The 17634-nt window shown below is 48.1% G+C and overlaps 1 long non-coding RNA gene across 1 annotated transcript; it reads right to left on the bottom strand.

Moving 5' to 3' along the window:
* Nucleotides 1-2876: 2876 nt before the first annotated feature.
* On the bottom strand, nucleotides 2877-4004 carry LOC116970233. Its single transcript, XR_004411073.1, has 3 exons — nucleotides 3964-4004; nucleotides 3428-3541; nucleotides 2877-2897 (listed from the first exon to the last, which is right to left on the bottom strand). It is a non-coding gene; the product is annotated as an uncharacterized LOC116970233 (long non-coding RNA).
* Nucleotides 4005-17634: the final 13630 nt, after the last annotated feature.

The following is a 17634-nucleotide window of genomic DNA, read 5'->3' as shown; positions in this document are numbered from 1 at the left end:
TTAAAATCAGAATGGAGGACCTTAGACATCGAGTTTTGAATCTAACCTCAGAGACTGGGCCTGAACAGCGCAGCAGCTTGCGGGATTTCAAGACCCCCAGACCAGCGGCTGTAATGTCTAATATAGCGGTAGATATCCCGCAAGACTTGTTTACTATTTCACAGGAAAACCAGCTCGAGCTACCCCGCTCCGCACCCCGCGGCCCCGACATAACCCCCCCCCCACCCCGCTACGTCCACCCACCAGACCCCAGCAACCGGAGCAGGCCCAGCCGCCCTCCCCGGTATGCGAGCCCCAGGGGCCCTTCTGGTACGCAACAGGGACCTGGTCGGAGGACTGGTCACGACCCATACGCCCCGATTCCCCCAGCACGTCCGCCCTGATCTACCGGAGCCTCTCCTCACGCCAGAGCATCCACGGCCCTCTCTCCCAGAGACCACGGGCCGACCGTAGACCCTCCCGGGGAGAGACCGAACTGACCACGGAGACCGCCGGAAGGGACTTCACGACCGCAGTGCCACAGGTAAACATGTCCGAGACTGCTACATTTTCCCTGTCCCCAGCCCATTCCACCCCAGCACACGGGGTCCCAGCCCTGGGGGAAAGAAACAACCACCCTGATACAGGTCAGAAAAATGTTACCTGGAAGCTACAACCCAGAAAGCCTGTTTTAATAATGGGAGATTCCAACATTTCCAGGATCCCAAAATTTCCCAACAACAACATACAATTGGACAGCTACCCAGGGGCAAAATTCATACACGGAACTTCCATTCTTCGCAAATTGGGCCAATGCCCAGAAACCCAAAAAGTCATTCTCTCGTTTGGCATTAATAATAAAACACAAAGACCACAGACAGCCATCAAACAACTCCAAACACTAATCAAGATGGCCAGTCGTAGTTTGCAGAAGTTTTCGGATGATACAGCTGTTGTCGGCCTCATTAAAGGGGGCAATGAGGAGGAATACAGAGACATTATAAGTAACTTTGTGGAGTGGAGCGCACACAATAATCTCCATCTTAACACCAAAAAAACAAAGGAGATAGTGGTGGACTTTAGGAGGGGGAGGAGGAGGACTCAAGCAACGCCGATCACCATTAAGGGCACTGAGGTGGAGGTGGTTGCTAATCACAGGTACCTTGGGGTGCAGCTTGACAGTGAGCTGAACTGGAAGTGTCATATGGAGGCGGTGTACAGGAGGGGACAAAGCCGACTGTATTTTTTAAGGAGGCTGAGGTCTTTTAATATCTGCCAACCCCTACTGTGCAGTGTCTACCATTCAGTGGTGGCCAGTGCTCTGTTCTTTGCTGTGGCCTGTTGGGGAGATGGCGCCCGTATAGCGGATAAAAACAGATTGGACAAATTAATCAGGAAGGCCGGCTCAGTGGTCGGGGCTGAGCAACGAACGGTCCAGCAGGTGGCAGAGGCCAGAACTCTAAATAAACTAGGTTCCATAATGACAAACCCCACTCACCCACTCCATGCCCTGAAGGTGATCAAGAGCAGCATCTTCAGCCAGAGGCTGATTGCACCAATGTGCAAAACGGAGAGATACAGGAAGTCCTGTTTACCAGCTGCTATAAGACTTTATTATGAGCATAAATAACTGCACGTTTTTTAAATTAATTGTATTTTAACTTGTATTTTAACGTATTTTAACTTGTTATGTATGAAAGCGTGGTGTTATGTTTGTCTTGAAGCTGTCGTGGCACTGTAATTTCCTGAAAAGGATTATTAAAGGAATAATCTAATCTAATCTAAGTAAATTCCCTAATGCCAGCATATGGACCCCTAGGATCAACTTCAGCAAGTCACTCCCAGCATCAGAGCAGGACACACTCAGACAACTTAATGACTACATACAGACCAAGAAACACATTCCCACTATTCCCACCGGCCAGTTTAAAGTAGTCACAGACCACGTCCACTGGACAGAACCCACAGCCCGAGCCATGATCAGAGAGTGGATGAAGCATTTAAACTGTTAGCGACACCATGCCAAGAGAGGCAGGCCCTACAATTAGGGAAAACAATCTTCAACCTTTCTCAGACATTCTCCCTGACCAAAACCCAAGAGAGGGTACTGAACAGAGGCCTCACCTTCGACCTTACTCCCAAATCCCACAAGGAACAAGTGCAGGGGGACCTACACATATTTTATCGATCCATTAAGTCAATAATAGACCACTTCAGAGGCGCAGAGCTGCCGAAACTATACCCCTTTGGGCCACGAACAGGATGGACAAACTCAAACCTAGGGTGGATCCTGACTGACTCCCACAAATCTATAGAAGGGCAAGTGTAAGGCAAAGAGATTTGGACAAAGGTGATGAGACCGTGGGCCAGATACCAAGTGACAGTACACAGTGAAAAGGAATCTCCAGGGCGAGATCACTAAGCACCAGAGGGCATGTTGTCCCACTGTCCGATAAATCACAACCTAACCCTAACCCTAACCCTAACCCTAACCCTAACCCTAATCCTAACCCTAACCCTAACCCTAACCCTAACCCTAACCCTAGCCCATATATAAAGAAACACAAAAGGAAATAGGGGACATTTTGGAGGAGCTTAAGAGATCAGGATACATCCTAGCCAAACAAGTAGAATACTTGACAGGAGCACAACCCAGGGCGAGGAAATTCTACATGCTCCCAAAGATACACAAAAACCCAGACACGTGGACAGTGCCTGGAGAAATACCACCAGGTAGGCCCATAGTATCAGATTGCAGTAGCGAATCCTATGGGGTAGCAGAATACATTGACCACTACCTTAACCCGCTGGGACAACAACATCCCAGCTACATCAGAGACACCTACCACTTCACCCGAATAGTTAACTCCCTCAACATACCACCTAACGCAATACTCTTCACCATGGATGTGGAAAGCCTGTACACAAACATAGAGACAGACAGGGGGATACAGGCAGTTAAAAACATCCTACAGAGAAAGCCTGACCCAGAGAGACCAGACGAGGCCCTAATTAAACTACTGGATCTGGGTTTGACTAAGAATGACTTTGAATTTAACGGGGAGTTCTATTTACAAGTCAAAGGTACAGCAATGGGGAAGAAGTTTGCCCCAGCTTATGCCAACATATACATGGCAGAATGGGAGGAGACAGTTTTCCACAAATGTCCGAAGCGTCCAATGTGCTACTACAGATTCCTAGATGGCATTTGGGGAGTGTGGACACACTCAGAGGGGGAACTACAGGAGTTTATTGACATACTCAATGCCCATCACCCATCCATCAAGGTAAAGGCCGTGACCAGCCAGCAGAGGGTGGACTTCCTCGACACCACTGTCTTTAAACTACCATCAGATACCCAAGACCACAAACTAGCTACCAAAGTCTTCTTCAAACCCACAGACACACACACCCTCCTACACACCACGAGCCACCACCTAAAACACACCTTCAGGGGTATCGTTAAGTCACAACTGACCCGCTTCCACCGTATATGTACTAGGGAGGAGGATTTCAACCAGGCCACAAGCACCCTCTTCACCGCCCTCAGACAGAGGGGTTACTGCAAACGTAAATTAAGACACATTAAGTCAGATTTTCTAAAAAGAAAACAAGCGCCCAGAACTAGGCCGGGGACGACATTGAACTTGCCACTAATAACAAGGTATGGCAACATGGCTGTCCAGGCTCACAAAATTGTCAAGGGCCGGTTTGAACAATTCCAAAGGGGATTTGCCACACTAAAGGGGTACAAGGTAATGTCAGCATACAAGAGGGCTAAAAATCTGAAGGACATCCTGGTCAGTACAAGTCTACACACAGCCCCAGACTGTGGGCAGAGACGGTGTGGGGCCTGCACCCACTTAGTAATAGCCAAAAATATAGAGAACAGTGTAACAGGGAAGAGAGGCCAGATAGCGCAGGGGATAACCTGTGAGCAAAAGAATGTGGTGTATGCAATTAGATGTAAAGAGTGCAACTTACTGTACATAGGCGAAACAGGCAACAGCATCAGAGTGAGACTGACAGGACACCTCAGCAACATCACAAGGGGGGACCAATCCATACCCATTAGCAGACACTTCCAGCATCATGGGATCCAGTCCCTGGAGATCACAGGCCTGGAAACAAACATAAATTGGACAATAGGGAGACGGAAGAGAGCAGAGAGACTATGGATTGAAGCGCTACAGACGAAAGAGCCTAATGGCCTAAACCTTGCATAAACTCAAACCTAGGGTGGATCCTGGCTGACTCCCACAAATCTATGGAAGGGCAAGTGTAAGGCAAGTAGATTTGGACAAGGGTGATGAAACCGTGGGCCAAATACCAAGTGACAGTACATGGTGAAAAGGAATCCCCAGGAGGAGATCGATAAGCATCAGAGGGCATGTTTCCCACTGTCCGATAAATCACACCTTAACCCTAACCCTAACCCTAACCCTAACCCTAACCCTAACCCTAACCCTAACCCTAACCCTAACCCTAACCCCAACCCCCAAAGTGGATCACAAGCCCTTGCCCCTGGATACTGACCACAACCCTAACCCTAACCCTAAACCCCAACCCTAACCCTAAACCTTAAACTTAAATAGTAAACCCGCAAGACTTGTTTACTATTTCACAGGAAAACCAGCTCGAGCTACACCGCTCCGCACCCCGCGGCCCCGCCAGCCCCGACATAACCCCCCCACTACCCCGCTACGTCCACGCACCAGCCCCCAGATCGTGGGGTTGCGACCCCAGCAACCGGACCAGGCCCAGCCGCCCTCCCCGGTATGCGAGCCCCAGGCCTCCTTCGGGTACGCGACAGGGACCTGGTCGGAAGACTGGTCACGACCCACACGCCCCGATTCCCCCAGCACGTCCGCCCTGATCTACCGGAGCCTCTGCTCACGCCAGAGCATCCACGGCCCTCTCTCCCAGAGACCACGGGCCGAGCGCAGACCCTCCCGGGGAGAGACCGAACTGACCACGGAGACCGCCGGAAGGGACGTCACGACCGCAGTGCCACAGGTAAACATGTCCGAGACTGCTACATTTTCCCTGTCCCCAGCCCATTCCACCCCAGCACACGGGGTCCCAGCAAAATTCATACACGGAACTTCCATTCTTCGCAAATTGGGCCAATGCCCAGAAACTCAAAAAGTCATTCTCTCGTTTGGCATTAATAATAAAACACAAAGACCACAGACAGCCATCAAACAACTCCAAACACTAATCAAGATGGCCAGTCGTAAATTCCCTAATGCCAGCATATGGATCCCTAGGATCAACTTCAGCAAGTCACTCCCAGCATCAGAGCAGGACACACTCAGACAACTTAATGACTACATACAGACCAAGAAACACATTCCCACTATTCCCACCGGCCAGTTTAAAGTAGTCACAGACCACGTCCACTGGACAGAACCCACAGCCCGAGCCATGATCAGAGAGTGGATGAAGCATTTAAACTGTTAGCGCCACCATGCCAAGAGAGGCAGGCCCTACAATTAGGGAAAACAATCTTCAACCTTTCTCAGACATTCTCCCGGACCAAAACCCAAGAGAGGGTACTGAATAGAGGCCTCACCTTCGACCTTACTCCCAAATCCCACAAGGAACTAGTGCAGGGGGACCTACACATATTTTATCGATCCATTAAGTCAATAATAGACCACTTCAGAGGCGCAGAGCTGCCGAAATTATACCCCTTTGGGCCACGAACAGGATGGACAAACTCAAACCTAGGGTGGATCCTGACTGACTCCCACAAATCTATAGAAGGGCAAGTGTAAGGCAAAGAGATTTGGACAAGGGTGATGAGATCGTGGGCCAGATACCAAGTGACAGTACATAGTGAAAAGGAATCTCCAGGGCGAGATCACTAAGCACCAGAGGGCATGTTGTCCCACTGTCCGATAAATCACAACCTAACCATAACCCTAACCCTAACCCTAACCCTAACCCTAACCCTAACCCTAACCCTAACCCTAACCCTAACCCTAACCCTAACCCTAACCCTAACCCTAACCCTAACCCTAACCCGACCAACATGCCCCATCTACACTAGTCCCACCCCGACCAACATGCCCCAACTACACTAGTCCCACCCCGACCAACATGCCCCATCTACACTAGTCCCACCCGACCAACATGCCCCATCTACAATAGTCCCACCCCGACCAACATGTCCCGTCTAAACTAGTCCCACCCCGACCAACATGCCCCATCTACACTAGTCCCACCCCGACCAACATGCCCCATCTACACTAGTCCACCCCGACCAACATGCCCCGTCTTCACTAGTCCCACCCCGACCAACATGCCCCATCTGCACTAGTCCCACCCCGACCAACATGCCCCATCTACACTAGTCCCACCCCGACCAACATGCCCCATCTACACTAGTCCCACCCCGATCAACATGCCGCATCTACACTAGTCCCACCCCGACCAACATGCCCCATCTACACTAGTCCCACCCCGACCAACATGCCCCATCTACACTAGTCCCACCCCGACCAACATGCCCCATCTACACTATTCCCACCCCGACCAACATCCCCCATCTACACTAGTCCCACGCCGATCAACATGCCCCATCTACACTAGTCCCACCCCGACCAACATGCCCCAACTACACCAGTCCCACCCCGACCAACATGCCCCATCTACACTAGTCCCACCCGGACCAACATGCCCCATCTACACTAGTCCCACCCCGACCAACATACCCCATCTACACTAGTCCCACCCCGACCAACATGCCCCATATACACTAGTCCCACCCCGACCAACATGCCCCATCTACACTAGTCCCACACCAGCCAACGTCCCTCTGAACTGCTGTAGGTTTGGGAGCAACAGCAGCAGGAGTTTAGCAAGAGATACGACTGATTGGCTCTAGCCCAAGTGGGAGGAGAGAAATGAGTCAGTGCAGGGAAAACAGTTGAAAACTAAGGAATTTGGTTTGTAAATTGGTAAATCATGCCATTTATCAGTCCATTTAAGCAAGTGCTCTTAGCGAGCGGCAGTGAGTGAGCGGCCTTGTGAGGGAAGTGCCCTGTTAGAAAAGTGTGCGTCTTCGGCGAGGAGACGAAAGAAGGAAATGTCAGGCAAGCTGATTCAGTGCGATGCTTGCAGTATGTGGGAGGTCGAGGACACCGCTGGTGCCTCTGGCTGCTACAAATGCGAGAAGTGCATCCAGGTAGAGCTCCTGAAGGGCCGTGTTGGGGAACTGGAGAAGCAAGTGGATGACCTCCGGTTCGTCTGAGAAACGGAGTCGTTCCTCGACAAGTCCTACAGTACGATTGTTACACCTAAGGTACTGGAAGAGAGAAGGTGGGAGACAGTGAGAACGGGAGGGAAGCATGGAATGCCAACGTCCCCGGGTGTTGTACCTCTTGTGAACAGGTTCACCCACTTAGAAGCTGTCGGGACAGAAGAGGTGCTTACACTGGGCGGCGGACTGGCTTGTGATGCGAATAGGGCTGTTGAGCCAAAACCAAAAAGGCCTAAGTCAGGCAACGCCATTGTAGTGGGAGACTCCATTGTGAGAGGTACGGACAGGGGTTTCTGCGGCAACAGACGGGATGCGAGGATGGTGTGCTGCCTTCCTGGTGCCAGGATCCAGGATGTCACGGACAGAGTGCAGAAAATCCTCAAGGGCGAAGGTGAACATCCGGAAGTGGTAGTGCATGTCGGCACAAACGATGTCTGAAAGAAGGGGATGAATATTCTGCAGCGTGACTTTAGAGAGCTCGGAAAAATGCTGAAAAGCAGGACCTCCAGGGTTGTTATCTCCGGTTTGCTACCAGTTCCTCGTGCTGGCGAGAGCAGGAACAGGGAGATACGGGACCTGAACGTGTGGCTGAGGAACTGGTGCACGGGGCAGGGATTTAGATTCTTAGATCACTGGGATCTGTTTTGGGGGTAAGGGGGAACTGTACAAAAGGGACGGATTGCATCTTAACAGGTGTGGGACCAGCATTCTGGCAGGCAGGTTTGCCACTGCTACACGGGTGGTTTTAAACTGAATAAGGGGGGTGGGGTGTCGAATGGGATAGTGGAGGATGGAGTTAAAGGGAAAGGGTTTCTTAAATGTGTGAGCGTAGAGACAGAGGGGTGTAGAATGAGGGTAGAAGCAATAGGTAGCAAGGTGAAAAGTAAAAGTAGCAGGCCGGCAAATCCAGGGCAAAAATCAAAAAGGGCCACTTTTCAGCATAATAGTATAAGGGGTAAGAGTGTTGTAAAAACAACCCTGAAGGCTTTGTATCTCAATGCAAGGAGCATTCGTAATAAGGTGGATGAGTTGAATGTGCAGATGGCTATTAATGACTATGATATAGTTGGGATCACGGAGACATGGCTCCAGGGTGACCAAGGCTGGGAGCTGAACATCCAGGGATATTCAATATTCAGGAGGGATAGACAGAAAGGGAAAGGAGGTGGGGTAGCGTTGCTGGTTAGAGAGCAGATTAACGCAATAGAAAGGAAGGACATTAGCTTTGAGGATGTGGAGTCGATATGGGTAGAGCTGCGAAACACTAAGGGGCAGAAAACGCTAGTGGGAGTTGTGTACAGGCCACCTAACAGTAGTAGTGGAGTTGGGGATGGCATCAAACAGGAAATTAGAAATGCGTGCAACAAAGGTAAAACAGTTATAATGGGTGACTTCAATCTACATATAGATTGGGTGAATCAAATTGGCAAGGGTGCTGAGGAAGAGGATTTCTTGGAATGTATGCGGGATAGTTTTCTAAACCAACATGTAGAGGAACCAACGAGAGAGCAGGCTATTCTAGACTGGGTATTGAGTAATGAGGAAGGGTTAGTTAGCAGTCTTGTTGTGCGTGGCCCCTTGGGCAAGAGTGACCATAATATGGTTGAGTTCTTCATTAGGATGGAGAGTGACATCGTTAATTCAGAAACAAGGGTCCTGAACGTAAAGAAAGGTAACTTTGAGGGCATGAGACGTGAATTGGCCAATATAGACTGGCGATTGATTCTTAAAGGGTTGACGGTGGATAGGCAATGGACGGCATTTAAAGACTGCATGGATGAACTACAACAATTGTTCATCCCAGTTTGGCAAAAAAATAAATCGGGGAAGGTAGTGCATCCGTGGATAACAAGGGAAATCAGGGATAGTAGCAAAACAAAAGATGAAGCGTACAAATTAGCCAGAAAAAGCAGCCTACCAGAGGACTGGGAGAAATTCAGAGACCAGCAGAGGACAGAGTGCTTAATTAGGAAAGGGAAAATAGATTATGAAAGAAAACTGGCAGGGAACATAAAAACTGACTGCAAAAGCTTTTATAGATATGTGAAGAGAAAAAGATTAGTTAAAACAAATGTAGGTCCCTTGCAGTCAGAAACAGGTGCGTTGATCATGGGGAACAAGGACATGGCAGACCAATTGAATAAATACTTTGGTTCTGTCTTCACTAAGGAAGACATAAATAATCTGCCGGAAATAGCAGGGGACCGGGGGTCAAATGAGATGGAGGAACTGAGTGAAATCCAGGTTAGCCGGGAAGTGGTGTTAGGTAAATTGAATGGATTAAAGGCCGATAAATCCCCAGGGCCAGATAGGCTGCATCCTAGAGTACTTAAGGAAGTAGCCCCAGAAACAGTGGATGCATTAGTGATAATTTTTCAAAACTCTTTAGATTCTGGAGTAGTTCCTGAGGATTGGGGGGTAGCTAATGTAACACCACTTTTTAAAAAGGGAGGGAGAGAGAAAACGGGGAATTACAGACCAGTTAGTCTAACGTCGGTAGTGGGGAAACTGCTAGAATCAGTTATTAAAGATGGGATAGCAGCACATTTAGAAAGTGGTGAAATCATTGGACAAAGTCAGCATGGATTTATGAAAGGTAAATCATGTCTGACGAATCTTATAGAATTTTTCGAGGATGTAACTAGTAGAGTGGATAAGGGAGAACCAGTGGATGTGTTATATCTGGACTTCCAGAAGGCTTTCGACAAGGTCCCACATAAGAGATTAGTATACAAACTTAAAGCACACGGTATTGGGGGTTCAGTATTGATGTGGATAGAGAACTGGCTGGCAGACAGGAAGCAAAGAGTAGGAGTAAACGGGTCCTTTTCACAATGGCAGGCAGTGACTAGTGGGGTACCACAAGGCTCAGTTCTGGGACCCCAGCTATTTACGATATATATTAATGATTTGGACGAGGGAATTGAATGCAACATCTCCAAGTTTGCGGATGACACGAAGCTGGGGGGCAGTGTTAGCTGTGAGGAGGATGCTAGGAGACTGCAAGGTGACTTGGATAGGCTGGGTGAGTGGGCAAATGTATGGCAGATGCAATATAATGTGGATAAATGTGAGGTTATCCACTTTGGTGACAAAAACAGGAAAGTAGATTATTATCTGAATGGTGGCCGATTAGGAAAGGGGGAGATGCAACGAGACCTGGGTGTCATGGAACACCAGTCAATAAAAGTAGGCATGCAGGTGCAGCAGGCAGTGAAGAAGGCGAATGGTATGTTATCATTCATAGCAAAAGGATTTGAGTATAGGAGCAGGGAGGTTCTACTGCAGTTGTACAGGGTCTTGGTGAGACCACACCTGGAGTATTGCGTACAGTTTTGGTCTCCTAATCTGAGGAAAGACATTCTTGCCATAGAGGGAGTACAGAGAAGGTTCACGAGACTGATTCCTGGGATGTCAGGACTTTCATATGAAGAAAGACTGGATAGACTCGGTTTGTACTCGCCAGAATTTAGAAGATTGATCTTATAGAAACTTACAAAATTCTTAAGGGGTTGGACAGGCTAGATGCAGGAAGATTGTTCCCGATGTTGGGGAAGTCCAGAACAAGGGGTCACAGTTTAAGGATAAGGGGGAAATCTTTCAGGACTGAAATGAGGAAAACTTTTTTCACACAGAGAGTGGTGAATCTCTGGAATTCTCTCCCGCAGAAGGTAGTTGAGGCCAGTTCATTGGCTATATTTAAGAGGGAGTTAGATGTGGCCCTTGTGGCTAAAGGGATCATGGGTATGGAGAGAAGGGAGGTACAGGATACTGAGTTGGATGATCAGCCATGATCATATTGAATGGCGAATGGTGCAGGCTCGAAGGGCTGAATGGCCTACTCCTGCACCTATTTCCTATGTTTCTATGTAACGCCTTTCAACTTCAAGCCAAAGCACACAAGCCAACATTTGCAGTAAGTAACGCCTTTCAACTTCAAGCCAAAGCACACAAGCCACCATTTGCAGTAAGTAGTGCCTTTCAACCTCATGCCACCATTTGCAGTAAGTAATAATAATAATAAATGTTATTTATGGGCGCCTTTCAAAAGTCTCAAGGACAGCTTATAAAATTCGACCCAGGCAAGGCATCGCCCGCTAGCGCTCCACGTTAGCGCTTCAGCGCTGTGCCGCCACCGAAGCTGAAGATGCTGGGCGGTCCCCGGCAGGACGGGTCAGCAGGGCAGCCTGGAGAAAAAGCTGCCCCACCAACCAGGTAGGGACCTAGAAATATCGTTGACCCCTTCAACCCCACATTAAAAAGTCTATTCTCCCACAAACAAGGCACGGGACTCACTAAAAACTACAAAAAAAGTGATTTAAACGGGCGGCTGCTGGTTAGCAGCCGTTCCCCAAGATGGCTCATCCTCCTCGAAGGCCGCGTTGTGCCTTTCAACTTCAAGCAATGCACCCACGCCACCATTTGCAGTAAGCAGTGCCTTTCAAATCATGCCACCATTTGCATTAAGTGGTGCCTTTCAACTTCAAGCCAAAGCATCCAAGCCACATTTTGCAGTAAGTAGTGACTTTCAACTTAAAGCCGAAGCAGCAAGCCACCATTTGCAGTAAGAAGTGCCTTTCAACTTCATGCCACCATTTGCAGTAAGTAGTGCCTTTCAACTTCAAGCCAAAGCACCCAAGCCACTATTTACAGGAAGTAGTGCCTTTCAACTTCAACTTGCAGGTAGTGCATTTTTACTTCAAACAAACCATATTTTCATTTTCAAACCACATTAAGGGTACTCACAGTGGTGTAGACATTTGTTCAGTGTTATTCAGAGCTCATAGAGACGTGATCCTTTGCTTCATCCACCTTGCAGAGACCGAGTGAGGCACACCACTTCCTGGTTTTATATTCCCTCCCCTTCCCTCACGCAGGTACAGCAGAGAGAATGGTGATTTTTTTAAAAACTTCAAGCCAAAGCACCCAAGCCACCACTTGCAGTAAGTAGTGACCTTCAACTTCAAGCCAAAGCACCCACGCCACCATTTGCAGTAGTGACTTTCAACTTCAAGCCAAAGCACGCAAGCCACCATTGGCAATAAGTAGTGTTTCAAATTCAAGCCAAATCTACCCGCCACCATTTGCATTAAGTGGTGCTTTCAACTTCAAGCCAAAGCACCCAAGCCACCATGTGCAGTAAGTAGTGCCTTTCAACGTCAAGCAAATCACCCGCCACCATTTGCAGTAAGTAGTGCCTTTAAACTTCAAGCCAAAGCTCCCAAACAACCATTTGCAGTAAGTGGTGCCTTTCAACTTCAAGCCAAAGCATCCAAGCCACATTTTGCAGTAAGCAGTGACTTTCAACTTAAAGCCGAAGCACCCAAGCCACCATTTGCAGTAAGTAGTGCATTTCAACTTCAAGCCAAATCACCCAAGCCACCATTTGCAGTAAGTAGCGTCTTTCAACTTCATGTCACCATTTGCAGTAAGTAGTGCCTTTCAACTTAAAAGCGAAGCACCCAAGCCACCATTTGCAGGAAGTAGTGCCTTTCAACTTAATGCACCATTTGCAGGAAGTAGTGACCTTCAACTTCAAGCCAAAGCACCCAAGTCACTATTTACAGGAAGTAGAGCCTTTCAACTTCAAGCCAAAGCACCCAAACAACCATTTGCAGGTAGTGCCTTTTTACTTCAAACAAACCATATTTTCATTTTCAAACCACATTAAGGGTACTGACAGTGGTGTAGACATTTGTTCAGTGTTATTCAGAGCTCATAGAGACGTGATCCTTTGCTTCATCCACCTTGCAGAGACCGAGTGAGGCACACCACTTCTTGGTTTTATATTCCCTCCCCTTCCCTCACGCAGGTGCAGCAGAGAGAATGGTGATTTTTTTTTAAACTTCAAGCCAAAGCACCCAAGCCACCACTTGCAGTAAGTAGTGACCTTCAACTTCAAGCCAAAGCACCCAAGCCACCATTTGCAGTAGTGACTTTCAACTTCAAGCCAAATCACGCAAGCCACCATTGGCAATAAGAAGGGTTTCAAATTCAAGCCAAATCTACCCGCCACCATTTGCATTAAGTGGTGCCTTTCAACTTCAAGCCAAAGCACCCAAGCCACCGTGTGCAGTAAGTAGTGCCTTTCAACGTCAAGCAAATCACCCGCCACCATTTGCAGTAAGTAGTGCCTTTAAATTTCAAGCCAAAGCTCCCAAGCCACCATTTGCAGTAAGTAGTGCCTTTCAACTTCAAGCCAAAGCACCTAAATAACCCTTTGCAGGCAGTGCCTTTTTACTTCAAACAAACCATATTTTCATTTTCAAACCACATTAAGGGTACTCACAGTTGTGTAGACATTTGTTCAGTGTTATTCCGAGCTCATAGAGACGTGACCCTTGGCTTCATCCACCTTGCAGAGGTGGAGTGAGGCACACCACTTCCTGGTTTTGTAGTCCCTCCCCTCCCTGCAGTAGGTGCAGCAGAGAGAATGGTGATTGCTTTACACTTCAAGCCAAAGCTCCCAAGCCACTATTTGCAGTAAGTAGTGCCTTTCAACTTTTAACCAAAGCTCCCAAGCCACCATTTGCAGTAAATAGTGCAATTCAACTTCACGCCAAATCACTCAAGCCACCATTTGCAGTAAGTATTGACTTTCAACATGAAGCCAAAGCACCCAAGCCATCATTTGCAGTAAGTAGTGCCTTTCAATATCAAGTCAAAGCACCCAAGCCACCATTTATAGGAAGTAGTGCCTTTCAACTTCAGGCCGAAGCACCCATGCCAGCATTTGCAGTAAGTAGTGCCTTTCAACTTTATGCCACCATTTGCAGTAAGTAGTGTATTTCAACTTCAAGCAACAGCTCCCAAGCCACCATTTGCTGTAAGTAGTGCCTTTCAAATTCAGGTCAAAGTACCCAAGCCACCATTTACAGGAAGTAGTGCCTTTCAACTTCAAGCCAAAGCACCCAAACAACCATTTGCAGGGTTGCCTTTTTACTTCAAACAAACAATATTTTCATTTTCAAACCACATTAAGGATACTCACAGTGGTGTAGACATTTGTTCAGTTTTATTCAGAGCTCAGAGAGACGTGACCCTTTGCTTCATCCACCTTGCAGAGACTGAGTGAGGCACACCACATCCTGGTGTTATATTCCCTCCTTCTCCCTCAAGCAGGTGCAGCAGAGTGTATCAGAACATAATGAGGAGGAGGACTCAAATGCAGGCAGACACAGGGCAGATCAGTATTCAGAGTTTAATCGGTCCAAGTCGATTCACAGGTAAGCAAAAACGGAGGCAACAGTACAATCTAGGAGCAGGCAAAAACAGTGGTCGAAAAACAGGCAATGGTCGAGATAACAAGGTCAAAAGATTTCTAGAGCTGGCACGAGGTGCTAGAAAGTAACATACACAACGAACTGGCAATGAGTACTAAAACACAAAGAGCTTAAATACACATACTAACAGGGGATAACGAGACACAGGTGAGACACATCTGGGGGGGGGCAACAATCACACGAGGGGGTGTGGAGGCAGGGACCAGAGGACTCTCCTTAAATGGCTTCAGTCGGGAGACATGGAAAGTAGGGCGGACCCTCATGGCACGGGGGAGTTCGAGACGAACCGCCAAAGGATTGACGACCTTCGATATGGGGAAAGGACCAACAAAACGGGGAGCCATCTTCCGGGATTCCACCCTCAGAGGTAAGTCACTATTAGAGAGCCACACCTTTTGGCCAGGCGAGTATACTGGAGTCGGCGTTCTTCCACGATCAGCCATCCTCTTGTAACGCGTAGAACTGCGCAACAGCATCTGACGAGCCCCATCCCAAACCTTGCGACAGCGACGGATAAGAGCCTGAGCGGAGGGCACACTGGGCTCCTTCTCCACAGCAGGGAACAATGGCGGTTGATAACCATAGGCACACTGGAATGGAGAGAGACCAGAGGATGAGCAAGGAAGTATGTTGTGTGCATACTCCACCCAAATAAGGTGTTTGCTCCAAGTTTAAGGGTTCTGTGCCACCAAGCACCGCAGTCCTGTCTCCAATTCCTGGTTAAGGCGTTCCGTCTGTTCATTGGATTCCGTGTGATAACCAGATGCAAGGCGGACCGTGGCGTACAACAGAGAACAAAACTCCTCCCAAAACCTGGACACGAACTGAGGCCCCCGGTCAGACACAATGTCTCTGGGAAATCCATGAATTCGAAAAACTTGAGACAGCATGACCTCTGCCGTTTTCTTGGCGGAGGGAAGCTTGTGCAACGAAATGAAATGGACCATCTTAGAAAATCTGTCCACCACAGTCACGCCTGTGGTGTTACCTTCAGAAGAGGGCAGGCCTGTGACAAAGTCCATGGAGATGTCTGACCAGGGGCGTGAGGGGACAGGCAGCGGATTCAGGAGGCTAAAGGCGGCCCGACGTGAGGTCTTGTTCTGAGCACAAATACTGCAGGCGGCAACGTACTCCTTAATCCCCCTCTCCATGGAAGGCCACCAAAACTTCTGTTTGGCCACAAACAGGGTTCGACAGACACCGGGATGACAGGAGATCCGAGACGTATGAGCCCAGTGAATCACCTGTGAACGAAGAGACTCGGGAACAAACAGACGATTAGAAGGGCACCCTAGCGGAGACTGAATACCAGCAGTTGCCTCGGAAACTCTCTTCTCAATCTCCCAAGTAACCGCCCCAACAAAACAGGAAGCAGGCAGAATGGGAGTTGAAACCCTAGGGGACGGGTCAGGATCAAACAGTCTGGAGAGAGCATCAGGTTTGCCATTTTTGGCACCAGGGCGGTAAGACAGTACAAAATCAAATCGATTAAAGAAGAGAGCCCACCTTGCTTGGCGCGAGTTGAGGCGTTTGGCTGACTTGATGTATTCCAGGTTCTTGTGATCTGTCCAAACTAGAAACGGCTACTCGGTGCCCTCCAACCAGTGTCTCCATTCCTACAAGGCTGTTTAAACCGCTAACAGTTCCTCTTGAGTCTCATAAATGCAGTTTCTGCTTGAGAGGAACAAGAGAAAGGCACGTGGGGTGAGGTAAGAGCATGGAGTGGTGCAGCAATGACACTAAAGTTCCGGATAAACTTCCTATAAAAATTAGCAAACCCAAGGAACCCCTGAAGTCGCTTACGACTGGAGGGTGTAGGCCAGTTGGCCACAGCACTGACCTTGCTCGGGTCCATCTGTATACCAGCAGGTGATACAACATAACCAAGGAATTGAACAGTGTTAGCATGAAATTCACATTTCTCAGCTTTCACAAACATATCATTCAGGAGCAAACGTTCCAGCACCTGGTGTACATGCTGCACATGGGAAGTCTCGTCTGGAGAAACAATCAAAATGTCATCAAGGTACACAAACACAAATCTGTTCAGCATGTCCCGTAATACATCATTAACCATGCCCTGAAAAACTGCTGGAGCATTAGTAAGACCAAACGGCATGACCAGATATTCATAATGACCACAGGGTGTGTTAAACGCAGTTTTCCATTCATCCCCCTCCCTTATCCTCACCACATGATAAGCATTTCTAAGATCTGGCTTCCGGTGGCGACATGCTTTGTTAGCAGTCGCAAACTTTCTAGCTCCGCTGAAAAAATCGCGATTTTTCGCGTTAAAATCGGGTCAGGAGGTCGGGACCGTTTTTAAAAACTTACCGGAGTCTCATGTCGCGGTGCTGATGACGTCATCAGTAAGCGCCGTGAATTTAACGGAGGGAAAGGCATTTTAAATGAAAAGTACGTCTCCAGGTCAGAGCCCACAGAGAAAAGCTACAAAACACCTGCTGAAGACTCAGGAACATCAAGAAACTGCAAAACTGACCTCTGGAGGGGTCTCTGGAATGGCTACACGATCTAAGACTGAGATTAACACAAAAGAGAAAACCGAAATGGAGGAGTTAAAGAACTCGGTAAGAGATTTGAAAAACGATTTGAAAGCTGGAAACTTAAATTTGATGGAAAACATGCAATCTATTAATGCCGGTAATGAAAAATACTTGCGGGCATTGGTGCTCTGCAAAAAAGAGTTGATGATGTGCAAGAAGAATTAACGGAGAAAATTAATAAGGTGGCAGAAGAGTTCACAAAGATGTTTGAGGCTGTGCATGAAACTGTTTCTGCAAATGTAACTGCAGTGAAAGATATAAAAGCTGTTGTGGAAGAGATGGCTGGAGAGATGCAGACGATGAAGTTAGAAATAGACAGCCTCAAGAGCCAACTTACAAAGGTTTCTGATAAATATGTTGACCTAGAAGCTCGCTCAAGACGTCAAAATATACGAATACGTGGAGTAAAAGAGGGAGCTGAGGGGGACAATGCTCGTGAGTACACTGCCAACCTAATTAAACACGTGCTCAATCTACCTGAGGCACCTGTAATTGAAGAAGCACATCGACTACCCAAATTTAAACCAAGATCTCAAGGAGA

The sequence above is a fragment of the Amblyraja radiata genome, unplaced genomic scaffold (assembly GCF_010909765.2).
Source record: "Amblyraja radiata isolate CabotCenter1 unplaced genomic scaffold, sAmbRad1.1.pri scaffold_664_ctg1, whole genome shotgun sequence".
Taxonomy (NCBI): domain Eukaryota; kingdom Metazoa; phylum Chordata; class Chondrichthyes; order Rajiformes; family Rajidae; genus Amblyraja; species Amblyraja radiata.
The sequence above is the reverse complement of the archived record's forward strand: the minus strand, read 5'-3'. Positions and strand labels throughout refer to the sequence as shown.